At 35.7% G+C, this 16368-nt stretch overlaps 1 pseudogene; it reads left to right on the forward strand.

Annotated features, from left to right (window-relative positions):
• Nucleotides 1–2424: 2424 nt before the first annotated feature.
• LOC118019271 lies at nucleotides 2425–4115 on the forward strand (annotated as a pseudogene).
• The last annotated feature ends 12253 nt before the right edge of the window (nucleotides 4116–16368 follow it).

Below are 16368 nucleotides of genomic sequence, written 5' to 3' on the forward strand. Positions count from 1 at the left end.
CGATGCGGGACTTGATCCCGGGACTCCAGGATCATGACCTGAGCCGAAGGCAGTCGCTTAACCAACTGAGCCACTCAGGCGCCCGGTTATAGGTGATTTTAATTATAAAAGTATTTCCCAATAACTTTCAGATTTTCTTATGGCCATATTTTATTTCTAAAATCAGATAAATGACAAGCATGATTTATGATGGAAAATTTATGACTCTGCCTGTTTTCCCTTTGTGGACATGCTCCTGGATAGTTTGCATTGCTTTGGAATTTTTAATTTTTTATTAAAAAGATTGCTAGTATTTTTTCCCCACTCTCTTAGCTCTGATTTTGCCCCCAAATTTCTTTTTTTCTTTTTTTTTTAAGATTTTATTTATTTATTTGTCAGAGAAAGAGTGAGCACAAGCAGGGGCAGTGGCAGGCAGAAGGAGAAGCAGGCTCCCCACTTAGCAAGGAGCCCAATGTAGGACTCCATCCCAGGACCCTGAGATCATGACCTGAGCTGAAGGCAGTCACTTAACTGACTGAGCCACCCAGGCGTCCCTGTCCTCAAATTTCTTAAGAGGCACTGGTCCTTTTTTAAAAATATGTTCTCTAAAATCCAATTTCTTTACTGATCTGAAGATCATATTTGACTATGGATAGGAATTACTGCAACTGTATGTCTTGGAATCATTCCAATTAAAATATTAATTAGGACACTCACCACCAATTTTCTGCATAACTTCTTTGTGAAGTGAATTCATAAGACAAATTTCTTTCAAAGACATTCTTCTGTTGTCCTCCTTCATCCCCTTTAAAAGTTTTTCCTCCCTTTTTCCTTATCTTGTTTCCTCTTCCCTCTCCATTCTCTTTCTCTGGTTTCTCTTTCCCTCCTTTACCTTTTCCTACCTGTCCCTTTCCCTTACTTCTGCTCTGAGCAACTATATCTACTTTACTTTCTTTGCTTACTCTTCTCCATTTATCTGTTTTATGCCAGTCTTACTTTTTCCTACATGAATTCTTTTGATTTTCCAGTCAATTCTCTGTACTCTACTTATCTATAAGTCCTAAAGTTTGATGCCTTGGACATACTGAAGTGCTTATTGACTGGCATAACATTTCTTCTCTTTTTCCTATTAAGAAAAAATTCATTTTTGTAACTTGATCAGCATTGGCTTTTGGAGTTTGATGGTTATGTTGCTGATACGTGTTCATTTTACTTTCCACTATAAGCCTTAGACTCTCTTGTGATTTCATTTTACATTGGTGCATTTGATTCTTCTTTCCTTTGTGAATCACATTACATTTATGAATGCTTTATTGAATCTTATTTTATTGATTTCTGCCCATTTAAAAATTTAATCCTGCTTATACTCTACTTTTATGCCTATCCTGCAATGTGCAGGAACATCTGCAAATTTTATTAGGTATTCTCTACCTTCTACTCTCTAAGTTGTAAATGAAAATATTGAATTGTATTGAATTCAGAGTGGACCCCTAAGGGACCTACCTGACACCTTCACCCAATGCAGTATTGAACTGTCAATAACAACTTTTTTTCTGTATCTAAACTATTCATCTTATGACACTTCCATCTAATTCATCCTTTTAAAACATTTTTGCTAGCCCAAGTCTCCACCAAATTTTTCTTTTTTTTAAAGTACTAAACTTATCCTCTTGAAGGAAGGATTGAATTATAGTTTCACATGATTTGTTTTTGACAGACTCATGCTACCTATTACTTGTTATTTCTTTCAGGTTTACATTGATCATTATCAAGAGCTTCACATATTGTGTTAGCTGTTCATTGCAATGATTCAGTGGTGAATTTATTGATTATTGCCTTCTGGAGTCATGTTATTCTCTCCACACAGCCCTCCTACACTTTCTGAAGGTCCTGGTTGTTCAACAGGCTACTAGAATAGCTGTCTTTTTTATCTATATAATTTATCTTACATCTCTTTTGGTTTCAAAGGATCATCTCTTGGTCCATAATATAGGCTATGACCATAAAGTATTTTCTGTTCTTCCTAGTGAGTGTTCAGCTCTAAAACATTCCATTTGTGTATTTATTGAATAAAGTTGGTCTTCTGTTTTTGCTTTATATTTGTTTCTTAAGATCAGATATTTATTTTGGAGGCATCTCTATAATTCCTATTCCAACCCCTTACACAAATAAAGCCCTTAAAATTATTTGTACCATAGAGAAGAATTTTTTATAACCAAGGTGTGACAAAGACATTTCTAACTATAATGCAAAATACGAAGCCATAGAAGACAATATTGGTAATATTGACTTCTTAAAAATAATTAAAAAAAATCATGGCGGGAAGTGGTGGGGCCAGGTGGCCATGTAGGGCAGCAGGCTTAGGAACTGCCTCACACAGCCTGATGGGTATCCCTGTTGCGGTGCTGCTCAGGCTTGGGCTGGCCCAGAGGCCAGTGATGGTCCATGGATGTCCCTGAGGAGCCGCTGCTGCTGGTGACCTACACAAGCCCATTGTTACCTGTGCTGGAGATCAGAATTGATTTACCTCTATTTATCCAGTGCTTTCCTAGCAGCTTCCAAGAGAACAGATGGAATGGAGAAGGTACTATGGCCAGGCTCCAAAGATGATTCACCTAGAATCTAACTTTGTTCAATTCAAAGAGGAACTGTTGCTCAAAGAAGGAAACAAAGTCCTGCTTACTTTCCCCTTTTTTTTCATATTTATTGGATGGAATGCTATGATACTGGTGTATAAAGCTACAGTAAAAGATGACCTTACCAAGTAGCTGAATGTTCTGAAAGGTCATAGCTCTGTGGACTGGCTAATAGTGGTGGTTGAAAACTGAATGGGAGAAAATCAGAGAGAGAGACAAACCACGAGAGACTTGACTCCAGGAAACAAACTGAGGGTTGCAGAAAGAGAGGTAGGAGGAGGGTAATTGGGTGATGGGTATTAAGGAGGGAATATGATATAATGAGCACTGGGTGTTGTATGCAGCTGATGAATCACTGAACACTACGTCAAAAACTGGAGATGTACTATATGTTGGCTAATTGAATTAAAATAAAATTAAAAAAAGAAAATGATGCCAAGGAGGGAAAAAAAAAAAAACAACAAAACCAACATCCTTCCCTGAACTCCTATTGTGGACAAAATAAGAAATGATTTTTGTAATAAACAGAGTGACAGGTGTGTCATGCTCTCCAACCCCTTAAAGGACTCTTCTTGAACTCAGGAATCCTTGGAATATCTTCCTTACCAAACTCAGGACATGGCTTCTTATGTCTTTTACCAAAAACCTAGGCAAGTTTGAGGATGAACTGAGAACCTTGACGGAGAAGAGGACTGAGCCAGGCTGGAGCTTTTGTGAGTATTTCATGGTTCGGGAGGAACTTGCCTTTGTATTTGATATGCTGCAGCAATTTGAAAATGCCCTGGTACAATATAATGAACTGGATGCCCTGTTTTCTCAGTATGTTGTCAGCTTTGGTTCTGGGGATGGTGCCAACTGGCTGACTTTTTTCTGCCAGCCAGTGAAAAGCTGGAATGGATTGATCCTCCAAAAGCCCATAGACATGGAGAAGTGTGAATTGATACAGAGGCAAGAAGCCACCCTGTTAGATCTGTGCATTTACCTATTTTCTCACCAGTACTCCTTGCTTCTGTTCCTGTAGAGGCTGTGGGAGGTGGCTCAGCATGCCCTAGAGCTGCTGCAAAATTGTGTGCAGGAACTGATGCTCTTAGAAGTCTGTTCCACCTGGTGCTCTGGACTGCTGTCTTGGGGGTACTGCAGAGGATAGAAGGTTGTTGTGACTGGGCGGAGATAGACTCAAACATTGCCCATACTTTAGGTTTATGTAGCTATGCTACAGAAAAGCTGAAGTCCTTCGTCTATCTGTGTGGACTTGTGTCAGAAAAAGGACCTAACTCCGAAGACCTCAACAGGGTAGTTGATCTTTTGGCAGGTTTGGGAGCTGAGAGAACTGAAACAGCCAACACAACTCAGAGTCTCAAAGAAGCATTTTCATCAGTAGAAGCTTTTGAAAAACACTACTTAGATCTGTCCCATGCTGCTGTCAAAATGCACACTAGGATTGGGAAGATCCTGTCTGCTAATTTCATTGGGAAGGATACTGCAGAGTTTTACATGTAATTGATTTTGAACTTTTCTTTGAGTTTCAAACATTTCACACATGTAGTAAAAGAAGGCTTGTTATGTATGGATTAATATGAAGTGTAATAAATTTTTAGAATGAAAAATGTAGAATCTGTCAACCAATCATCATCAGTTTTTTTTTTCCAATTTCTTCTGAAAGCTAGATGGAGAGATTTTCAGCTTGCTACCCTTAATCCTTATCGATCTTTGTGTTTCTTTTATTTAATTAAATTAATGTAATGTACTTCCATTATATATTCAGGTGGCATATATATTTAAGTGGTATATATAACATATATGATATATAGTATTACAATTTTATTTAATTAAAGAATTATGAGGAAATAAAGAATCTATATACAGTGGCATAAATTGGAATCCAGATTCTTTTTTGGGGGGGGGAATCTAGATTCTTAAATATATAACATTTTCTCTAGTTTATATCAGTTGCCTTTTGTGAGGATTGAAAGTCTCAAGATCATTGATGTAAAGTACCTGCAGTGATTTAAAGTACCTGCTATATCCATGAGAGAGGGGTGCTCTTTTATGACTGACTGAGAGACAATGTGCACAAATACTGCAAATGTTGCCAGTCTAGGTCCAGTTTTGGAATTGGGTTCCAGAGAAAAAATTCAGAACTTACATAATTCTCATGTATTGGATAAAATCAGCCTATCAAAGAGAAGAAACCCCAGCTGGGAGTGTAATTGCTATTTCACAGCCCTGGAAAGGGATATAAATTATAAGGAAAAAGATGTTTACGTTTTCTCAAATGTGTGTTTGAAATGCTAACTTGAAATCTATAATTAAAAAGTAATTATACTAGATGAAACAAAAAATTCATGGCAAAACCACTAAAACAAAAATTAAAAGATATGTGACAAACTCAAAAATTTACTTACAATTTATATCCATGATAGGTTACTCTTCCTAATATAGAGAGTTTCCACAACTGGATTAGAAAATATCAAAAAAAATCAATTGAAAAATATGAAAAGAATATGGATAGACATTTCATTGAAAAGGCTCTTAAACATAGGAAAAGATAATGAACTCAGTCATAACTATAGAATTGCAATGAGAGACCATTTTCACCTCTTTGGCAGGTATTTAAAAAAAAGTTTGTTAGCATTCTGTTAGTATGCCTGTGGAGAAAGAGACAATCTTACTTATTGGTGGAATGTAGTTGATTCAAAACTTATGGAAGACAATCCATCAAAATCACAGTGTATATATCCTTTAACCTAACAATATCTTTTCTATGAACTTATTATACAAATAAACTATGACATTTGTAAAATGAGACATGTGCTATGTTAGTCATTGTGGAAGTGTTTGTAATAGGAAATGATTGGGCAAAACCTAAATTTCCATTGGTAGAGGACTAAACAAAATATAGTATATTGATACAATGAAATACCATGAAACATTTCTTAAAGCACTTGACTGAGGTGTGATTGATATACAAAAAGCTGCATATATTTGTAATGTATACAACTTGATAAGTTTGGAGATAAGCGTACAACCATGAAACCATCAGCACAATCTATATCATAAACATATCCATATCATCCAAAAGTTTCCTCCTACCCCCTTTATTTATTTATTTATAAGATAATTTTTTAGAGGAATTTTAGTTTTATAACAAAATTAAGAGAAAATTATAGAGATTTCCCATATATCTTCTACCTCTACACATGCATAGCCTCCTTCATTATCAGCATCTGTCACCAGAGTGATACATCTGTTACAATTGATTAACCTACATTGATAGGTCATGATCACTCAGATTCCATAGTTTTCATCAGAGTTCATTCTTGATGTTGTACATTTTATGGGCTTGAACAAATGTATAATGACATGCATCTGTTATTATAGTATCATATAGAGTATTTTCACTGCCCTAGAACTCCTCTGTGTTCCACTTATTCCCTCACCCTTTGTCTCCCACAACCCCTGGAAACCACTGATCTTTTTTCTCTTCATAGTTTTGCTTTTTATAGAATATCATATAACTGGACTCATATAGTAGGTAGCCTTTTTTTTTTTTTTACATTGGCTTCTTTCACTTAATAATATGCAATAAGGGTCTTCCATGTCTTTTCATGGCTTGATTGCTCATTTCTTTTCAGCATTGAATAATATTCTGTTGTCTGGATGTACCACAATTTATTTATCTGTTCACCTACTGAAGGACATCTGAGTTGCTTCCAAGTTTGGAAATTATGAATAAATCTGCTATAAACATTCATGTGCAGGTTTTTGTAGTCAAAAGTTTTCAACTCCTTTGAATAAATAGCAAAGGGAACAATTATTGGGTTGTATGGTAAGAGTATGTTTAGTTTTGTAAGAAAAAGACAAACTGTCTCCCAAAGTGACTGTACCATTTTGCATTCCCACTGGCAGTGAATGAGGGTTCCTATGTTCCTATTGCTCCACATTCTCACCATCATTTGGTGGTGTCAGTGTTCTGGTTTTAACCACTTAATAGGTATGTAGTGGTATCTTATTGTTGTTTAAATTTGCATTTCCTTGATGATATATGATGTGATCATCTTTTCATATGATTGTCATCTGTATAACATGTTTGATGAGGTGTCTGTTAAGGCCTTTGGCCCATTTTTAATTGTTTATTTTCTTACTGTTGAATTTTGAGAATTCTCTGTATATTTTGGATTAATAGTTCCTTATCAGATGTGTTTTTTGCAAATATGTCCCCCAAGGCTGTGGCTTTTCTTTTCTTTTTTTAAAAAAATTTTATTATGTTATGTTAATCACCATACATTACATCATTAGTTTTTGATGTAGTGTTCCATGATTCATTGTTTGCGTATAACACCCAGTGCTCCATTCAATATGTGCCCTCTTTAATACCCATCACCAGGCTAACCCATCACCCCCCCGCTCTAGACCCCTCAGTTTATTTCTCAGAGTCCATAGTCTCTCATGGTTCGTCTCCGCTTCTGATTCCCCCCCTTCATTTTTCCCTTCCTACTATCTTTTTTTTTTTTTTAACATATAATGTATTATTTGTTTCAGAGGTAGGTCTGTGATTCATCAGTCTTATACAATTCACAGCGCTCACCATAGCACATACCCTCCCCAATGTCTATCACCCAGCCACTCCATCCTTCCCACCCCCCACCACTCCAGCAACCCTCAGTTTGTTTCCTGAGATTAAGAATTCCTCATATCAGTGAGATCATATGATACATGTCTTTCTCTGATTGACTTATTTCGCTTAAGGGCTGTGGCTTTTCTTCTCATTCTTTTGACAGTGTATTTTGCAAGCAGAAATTTTTATACTTATTTATTTTTGTGATAAGAATACTTAACATAAAATCTACCTTCATAAGAAAATTAAAAATACAATACACTATTGTTAACTATTGTCTCTAAGATGTAAAGTAGATCTCTAGGACTTATTTATCTTATATAGCAAAATTTATACTCTTTGCTATTACGTCCTATTTCTCCCTGCCTTAGTCCCATTCAACCACCATTCTACTTTCTGTTTCTATGAGTTTGAATATTTAAGATTTATTATAAAAGCGTTATGTAGTGTTTGTCCTTTTGTGTCTGGCTTATTTCATTTAGTATAATGTGCTCTAGGTTCATCTGTGTTATTGCAAATGTCATGGTTTACTTCTTTTTTAAGGTAGAATAATAGTCCATTGTATGTATATACCACATTTTCCTTATCTATTCATTTGTCAGTGGACATGTGGGTTGTTTTTACCTCTTGACTAATGTAGATAATGCTGCAATAGACAGTGGAGTGCAAATATCTTTTTGAGATCCCGCTTTCAATTATTTTGGAATATATATCCCAAAGTAAGATTGCTGGTTTGTATGGTAGTTTTATTTTAATATTTGAGGAGCCACCATATTGTTTTTCATAGTGGCTGCATCAATTTACTTCTTACCAACAGTATAGAAGAGTCTGCTTTTCTCCACATCATTGTCAACACTTGTTATCTATTTTATTTTATTTTATCATTTTATTTTATTTTTGACAATAGTCATCCTAAAGGGTATGAGATGATAACCCATTGTGGTTTTGATTTGCATTTCCCTGATGATTAGTGATATTAAGCATCTTTTCATATACGGGTTTGCCATTTGTATATCTTCTTTTAGAAACATCTATTAAAATCTTTGCCCATTTTTTGCCTTTTCACTTTGTTGATAATTTTCTTTGCTTAGTTTGATGTAATGCCGCTTGCTTATTTTTGCTATTGTTACCTTTGTATTTGGAGTTAGATCTAAAAAATCATTTCTAAGACAGACGCCAAAAATCTTACCAACTATGTTTTCTAGGAGTTTTATAGTTTCAGGTTCTTTTAAGTCTTTAATCTATTTTTGTTAATTTTTATGTATGGTGTAAGAAAGTGGCCCATTTTCATTCTTTTGCATGTGGCTGTCCAGTTTTCTCAACATTGTTTATTGGAGATACTGTCCTTTCTCCACTATATATTCTTGGGTCCTTTGTCATAAATTAATTGACCATACATTTGTGGGTTTTTTTCTTGTTCTCCATTCTGTTCCATTGATTTATATGTCTGCTTTTTATGCCAATACCATACTGTTTTGATTACTGTAGCTTTGTAATATAGTCTGAAATCAAGGAGGATGATGCCTTCAACTTTTTCATCTTTCTCAAGATTGCTTTGGCTATTTGGGGACTTCTGTGGTTCTATGCAAATTTTAGGATTGTTCTATTTCTGTGAAAAATGACACTGGAATTTTGATAGGAATTGCATTGCATCTGTAGACTGCTTTGGGTAGTATGGCTATTTTAACAATATTAATTCTCCCAATCCATGAGCATGGAATATCTTTTCATTTGCTTATGTCATCTTCAATTTCTTTCATCAGTGTCTTTATAGTTTTGAGTATACAAGTCTTTCAACACCTGGATTAAATTTATTCCTAGGTATTTTATTCTTTTTGATACAATTGTAAATGGGATGGTTTTCTTAATTTCTCTTTGTTATAGTTTATTAGTATATAGAAATGCAAAAAATTGTATATTGATTTTATATCCTGCAACTTTACTGAATTCATGTATTAGTTCTAACAGTTTTTTGGTTGGATCTTTAGGGTTTTGTATATATAATATTATGTCATCTGTAAATAGTGATAGTTCTACTACTTCCTTTCTAATTTGGTTGCCTTTTATTTCTTTTCCTTGCCTAATTGCTCTGGCTAGAACTTCCAATACTGTGTTGAATAAAAATAGTGAGAGTGGGAATTCTTGTTTTGTTCCTGATCTTATAGGAAAAACTTTCAGTTTTTCACCATTTTTTTTTATGTAAGGCTAGAGCTTTGGGGTGTGTATGTGTATCTGTGTGTGCATGTGAGTGTATATATATTTGGTTTTGTTAGGTCACATGTAAATTTGCAAATTTCCTTTATATATATATATATATATATATATATATGAAAAATAAAGCTTAATTGTCCCAGAAAAAAAAAAAACTAATTTCTATAAATTTCCCTCTTAAAACTGCTTTTGTTGTACTCTACAGATTTTGGTATGTTGTGTTTTCATTTTTGTTTATCCCAAGATATTTTTTTATTTCCTTTTTTATTTTTGATGCAACTTTTATTCAAGGGTTTGTTGTTAAATTTCCCATATTTATGATTTTTTCTGTTTTCCTTTAGTTATTGACTTCAGTTTCATTCTATTGTGGCTGGAAAGATATTTGGAGTGATTTTACTGACTTAAAATTGTTGGCTTGTTAGACAAACCATAAGAGACTCTTAATCTCAGGAAACAAACTGAGGGTTGCTGGAGTGGAGGGGGGTGGGAGGGATGGGGTGGCTGGGTGATGGACGTTGGGGAGGGCATGTGCTATGGTGAGTGCTGTGAATTGTGCAAGACTGTTGAATCACAGATCTGTACCTTTGAAACAAATAATGCAATATATGTTAAGAAAAAAAAAAAGAAGATACCAGAATGAAGGGGGGGAAATCGGAAGCAGAGATGAACCATGAGAGATGATGGACTCTGAAAAACAAACTGGGGGTTCTAGAGGGGAGGGGAATGGGAGGATGGCTTAGCCTGGTGATGGGTATTAAAGAGGGCACATTCTACATGGAGCACTGGGTGTTATGCACAAACAATGAATCATGGAACACTACATCAAAAACTAATGATGTAATGTATGGCGATTAACATAACAATAAAAAATTAAAAAATAAATAAAATTCTTGACTTGTTTTGTGGCCTAGTATGTAATCTATTCTATAAAATATTCTGTGTGTGCTTGAGAAAAATGTGTATACTGCTGTTGTTGGGTAGAATGTTCCATATATGTCTATTAGGTCCATTAGGTCTATAGTGTTGTTTAAGCCTAGAGTTTCCTTATAGCCACTCTATAACTTTTGATTGGTGAAATTAATCCATTTACATTCAAAGTAAATATTGAGAGGTAAGGGTTTATTATTGTCATTTTATTAATTGTATTCTGTCTGTTTTGTAGTTCTTTTGTTCCTCTCTCTTGCTGCCTTTCTTTGTTATTTGATAATATTTTTGTAGTGGTATACTTTGGTTCTTTTCACATTTTTGTATTTACTGTAGATTTTGTGGATACCATAACATGTAGATAATGCATTTTGTAATTATAACAGTCAATTTTAAGCTGATAATAACCAAACTCCAATATTATACAAAAACTTAGTTTTTACTCTTTCACCCTCCACGTTGTTATTGACGTCAGAATTTACTCTTTCTGATATGTATCCACTAACATATTTTTGTGGTTATAGTTATTCTTAATAATTTTGACTCTTAATTTTTATGCTAAGGCTAAAAGTGACTTGTGTATTATCATAACATTATTGCCTTATTATGTATTTTTCTATATATTTAACATTACCATAGAGATTTATACTTTTTATTTTTTATTTTTCATTTTTTTTGTTTTCATTCAAGATTTTATTTAAGTTCAAGTTAGTTCAGGTATAGTGAAGTAGTAGTTCTAGGGGTAGAATGTAATGATTCATCAGTTGCATATAACACCCAGTGCTCATTACATCAAGTGCTCTCCTTAATGCCCATCACCCAATTACCTTAATCCCCTACTCATCCTCCTCTGGCAACCCTCAGTGTGTTCCCTATATTTAAGAGTCTCTTGTGGTTTTCCTCCCTCTTTGTCTTTATTTTGTTATTTTTCCTTATGTTCATCTGTTTTGTTTCTTAAATTCCACATATGAGTGAAATCCTATGGTATTTGTCTTTATCTGACTGACTTATTTTGCTTAGCATAATACCTTCTAGTTCTATCCACGTTATTGCAAATGGCAAGATTTCATTCTTTTTGATGGCTGAGTAACATTCCATTGTATATATAAACCACTTCTTTATCCATTCATCAGTTGATGGACACGTGGGCTCTTCCCATGTTTTGGCTATTGTGGACACTGCTGCTATAAACACTGGGGTGCATGTGCTCCTTCAAATCACTATGTTGCAATTGCTAGGTTGTAGGGTAGCTCCATTTTTAAATTTTTGAGGAACTTCCGTACTGTTTTCCAGAGTGGCTGCACCAGTTTGCATTCCCACCAACAGTGTAAGAGGGTTCTCCTTACTCTGCATCCTTGCCAACATCTGTTGTTTCCTGAGTTGTTAATTTTAGCCATTCTGACTGGTGTGAGGTGGTATCTCATTGTGGTTTTGATTCCCCTGATGCTGAGTGATGTTGAGCATCTTTTCATGTATCTGTTGGCCGTTTGTATGTCTTATTTGGAGAAATGTCTGATCACGTCTTCTGCCCATTTCATAACTGGATTTTTTATTTTGGGGGGTTGAGTTTGATAAATTCTTTATAGATTTTGGATACTAGCCCTTTATCTGATATGTCATTTGCAAATATCTTCTCCCATTCTGTGGGTTTTAGTCTTGTTGATTGTTTCCTTTGCTGTGCAGAAGCTTTTTATCTTGATGAAGTCCCAATAGTTCATTTTTGCTTTTGTTCCCCTTGCCTCCAGAGTCATGTCTAGTCTCTAGTCTAGTAAGAAGTTGCTGTAGCTGAGGTCAAGGAGGTTGCTGCCTGTGTTCTCCTCTAGGATTTTGATGGATTCCTGTCTCACATTTAGATCTTTCATCCATTTTGAATTTATTTTTGTGTACTGTGTAAGAAAGTGGTCCAGCTTTATTCTTCTGCATGTTGCTGTCCAATTTTCCCAACACCATTTGTTGAAAAGACTGTCTTTTTTTCCATTGGATATTCTTTCCTGCTTTGTCGAAGTTTAATTGACCTTATAGTTGTGTGTCCATTTCTGGGTTCTCTATTCTGTTCCATTGATCTATGTGTCAATTTTTGTGCCAGTACCATACTGTCTTGATGATTATAACTTTGTAATACAGCTTGAAGTCCGGAATTGTGATGCCTCTGGCTTTACTTTTCTGTTTCAAGTTTACTATGCCTATTCGGGCTCTTTTCTGGTTCCCTGAAAATTTTAGAATTATTTGTTCTAGCTCTGTGAAAAATTTTGGTTGTATTTTGATAGGGATTGCATAAATGTGTAGATTGCTTTGGGAAGTATAGACATTTGAACAATATTTGTTCTTCCAATCCATGAGCATGGAATGTTTTTCCATTTCTTTGTGTCTTCCTCATTTTCTTTCATAAGTGTTCTATAGTTCTCAGAATACAGATCTTTTACCTGTTTGGTTAGGTTTATCCTTATGGTTTTTGCTGCAATTGTAAATAGGTCAATTCTTTGATTTCTCTTTCTGTTGCTAAATTATTGGTGTATAGAAATGCAACAAGACATCTGTTGATTTGATTTCATATCCCATTACTTTGCTGAATTCCTTTATTGGTTTTAGCAGTTTTTTTGGTGGGGTCTTTGGGTCTTTTACTACATAGAGTATTACATTATGTGTGAAGAGTGAAAGTTCGACTTGTTTCTTCCTTTTATTTCTTTTTGTTGTCTGATTGCTGAGGCTAGGACTATGTTGAACACCAGTGGTGAGAGTGGACATCCCTGTGGTGTTCCTGACCTTAGGGGGAAAAGCTCTAATTTTATTCCTCATTGAGGATATTAGCTGTGGTTCTTTCATATATAGCCTTTATGATGTTGAGGTATGTTCCTTCTATCCCTATTTTGTTGAGGGATTTTTATCAAGAAAGATGCTGTATTTTGTCAAATGCTTTTTCTGCATCTATTGAGAGGATCATATGGTTCTTATTCTTTCTCCTATTGATGTGATGTATCACGTTGATTGATTTACAGGTATGAACCACCCCTGCAACCCAAGAATAAATCCCACTTGGTTGTGCTGAATAATCCTATTAATATACTGTTGAATTCAATTTGCTAGTATCATGTTGAGAATTTTTACAACCATGTTCATCAGGGTTATTGCTTTGTAATTCTCCTTTTTAGTGGCATCTTTGTCTGGTTTTGGAATCAAGGTAATGCTGGCCTCATAGAATGAATTTGGCAGTTTTCCTTCCATTTCTATTTTTGTAACAACAGTTTGAGAAGAATAGGTATTAACTCTTCTTTAAATGTTTGGTAGAATTTCCTTGGGAAGGCATCTGGCCCTGGACTCTTGGTTTGTTGGGAGATTTTTGATTACTGATTCAATTTCTTTGCTGGTTATGTGTCTGTTCAGATTTTCTATTTCTTCCTGCTCTGGTTTTGGTAGTTTATGTTTCTCAGAATTTATCCATTTCTTCCAGATTGCTTAATTTGTTGGCATATAATTTTTCATAATATTCTCTGATAATTGCTTGTATTTCTGTGGTGTTGGTTGTGATCTCTCCTCTTTCATTCATGCTTTTATTTATTTGGGTCTTTTCTCTTTTCTTTTTGATTAGTCTGGGTAGGGGTTTATCAATCTTAATTTTTTCAAAGAACCAGCTCTTAGTTGTGTTGATCTGTTCTACTATTTTTTCTGATTTCTATATCATAGCATGATAGATATGAATTTCGTGTCATTGTATTACCTGTAAAGTCACTGTTCCTGTAAATTGTCTCTGTTCCTTTCTAGTCTTTGTTGCCTTTAGTCTCTTTCCTGCTCAAAGAGTCCCCTTTAATATTTCTTGTAGAGCTAGTTTAGTGTTCACAAACTCCTTTAGTTTTTGCTTGTCTTGGAAACTCTTTATCTCTCCTATTATTCTGAATGACAGCCTTGCTGGCTAAAGTATTTTGGGCTGCATATTTTTCCCATTTAGCACATTGAATATTTCCTTCTACTCATTTCTGGCATTCCAAGTTTCAATGAACAGGTCTGCTGTGCTAACCTTATGTGTCTACCCTTGTTGGTTAAGACTTTTTGTCCCTAGCTGCTTTCAGAATTCTCTCTTTATCTTTGTATTTTGCAAGTTTCACTATGATATGTCATGGTGTTGACCTGTTTTTGTTGGTTTTGAGGGGAGTTCTCTGTGCCTCTTGGAATTGAATACCTGTTTCCTTCTTCAGATTAGGGAAGTTCTCAGCTATAATTTGTTCAAATAAACTTTCTGTCTCTATCTCCTGCTCTTCTTCTTCTGGGACTCCTATGATACAGATATTATTTTGCATTATGGAATCAGTGAGTTACCTGTCTACCTTCATGATCTAATAGTTTTCTTTTCAGCTTCATTATTTTCCATAATTTAATCTTCTATATCACCTATTCTGTCCTCTGCTTCTTCAGTTCTTGTGATTATACCCGGTCGGTTTTACATCTCATTTATAACATTTTTTAATTTCATCCTGAGTAGTTTTTAGGTACTTTATCTTTGCAGCGAGGGTTTCTTTGGTTTCTTCTATGCTTTTTTCTTTTTTAAGATTTATTTATTAATTTGAGAGAGAGAGAGGGCATGCAGGGAGGGGTAAAGGGAGAGGGAGAGAGATAATCTCAAGCAGAGTAAACAGAGTCTCTGCTGAGCATTGAGGCTGATGTGGGGCTTGATCTCACGACCCTGAGAGCATGACCTGAGCCAAAACTAAGACTCAGATGCTCAACTGACTGAGCCACCCAGGTGCCCCTATGCTTTTTTCAAGCCAAGCTAGTAGTCTTATGACTGCTGTTCTAATTTCTTGTTCAGATATATTGCTTATATCTGTTTTGAGCAAGTCCTTGGCTATGATTTCTTCTTGAAGTTTCTTTTGGGGAGAATTCCTCTGTCTTGTCATTTTGGCTAAGTTTCTGTCTTTTGTGTGTTGTTAAAGCTTTTTATCTTTCCTGCACTTGAGAGTAATGCTATATTAAAAGGGTCATACGCTGTCCAGGGCCTGGCACTTCAGGAAGTGTTTCTGGTGTGTGCTGTGTGCACTCTGCTGTTGTGTTTTGGCTGCTCTTTCCCACTGGTCAGTTTCTGCAGAGTTCCTCCTTGCTTGCAGTGGGGGTGTTTGGACCTTTAACCAGATGTGCTTTGATTTGTTTGTTAAAATAAGCTTGGGGAAAAAAAGAAATAGAAAAAAAAAGTCTGATCCAAAAGAAAAGAAAAAAAGGGAAAGGAACAAAAAAACCCCCAAACAATCAAAAAACTATAAGCCTGATTCCAAAGAAAAAGAAAGAAAGAAAGAAAAAAGAACAAGTAAAAAAGAATCCTGATCCAAAAAAAGAGAAAAGGAAATGAAAAAAAAAAAACAAAAACAACAACAAATAAACAAAAAACTATAAGCCTAATTCCAAAGGAAAAAAAAGAAGGAAAAAAAATACAACCTGGTCCTATTACCACCAGAACTGAGGTGACGATTTGAAACACTGTATAATCAGTAGAATTGGTGCATGTGGGGTGCTGCCTGTGTTGATCTTCTGGGGGAGAGGTGCTGGCTCAGAGTCAGTCCTGCCCCAGTAAATATGCACTTTCCAGGTACAGGGGGGCCAGGGTTTGGTGTGAGTGGTACCCATCTCCACTGGGGCCACTGTGTTGCTCTCTGAAGTCTGACTGTTGGTGGCAAGGAGAAAATAGCACGACTGCACTCTCTTGCCCTTGCACAGGGGGTCTAACATCCACCGTCGCTGTTCAGAAGCCCTCATAGAAAAGAGAGGGCCATCAGCACACCCAGTGCCACAGTTCTCCTGCATTTTATCTTTGGTGTGCAACTCCAAATCTTAAAAGACCCTGCACCAGGTGGATCCACTCCTCCTCTGGAGTAGATCTTCCCTGCTGCACTGTGTCTAGTGTCCTTTGTCCCAGAAAAACAGTCCTATACCTGGGTGGTGCATGTAATCTATGGTGTAGCACCCAGAAAAGCAGCAACTAGGTTATCCACCCTCTGCACATGCCTCTGTCCCCCG

This window comes from Mirounga leonina, unplaced genomic scaffold, assembly GCF_011800145.1.
Source record: "Mirounga leonina isolate KUSES-001 unplaced genomic scaffold, KU_Mleo_1.0 Mir_101414, whole genome shotgun sequence".
NCBI classification, from domain to species: domain Eukaryota; kingdom Metazoa; phylum Chordata; class Mammalia; order Carnivora; family Phocidae; genus Mirounga; species Mirounga leonina.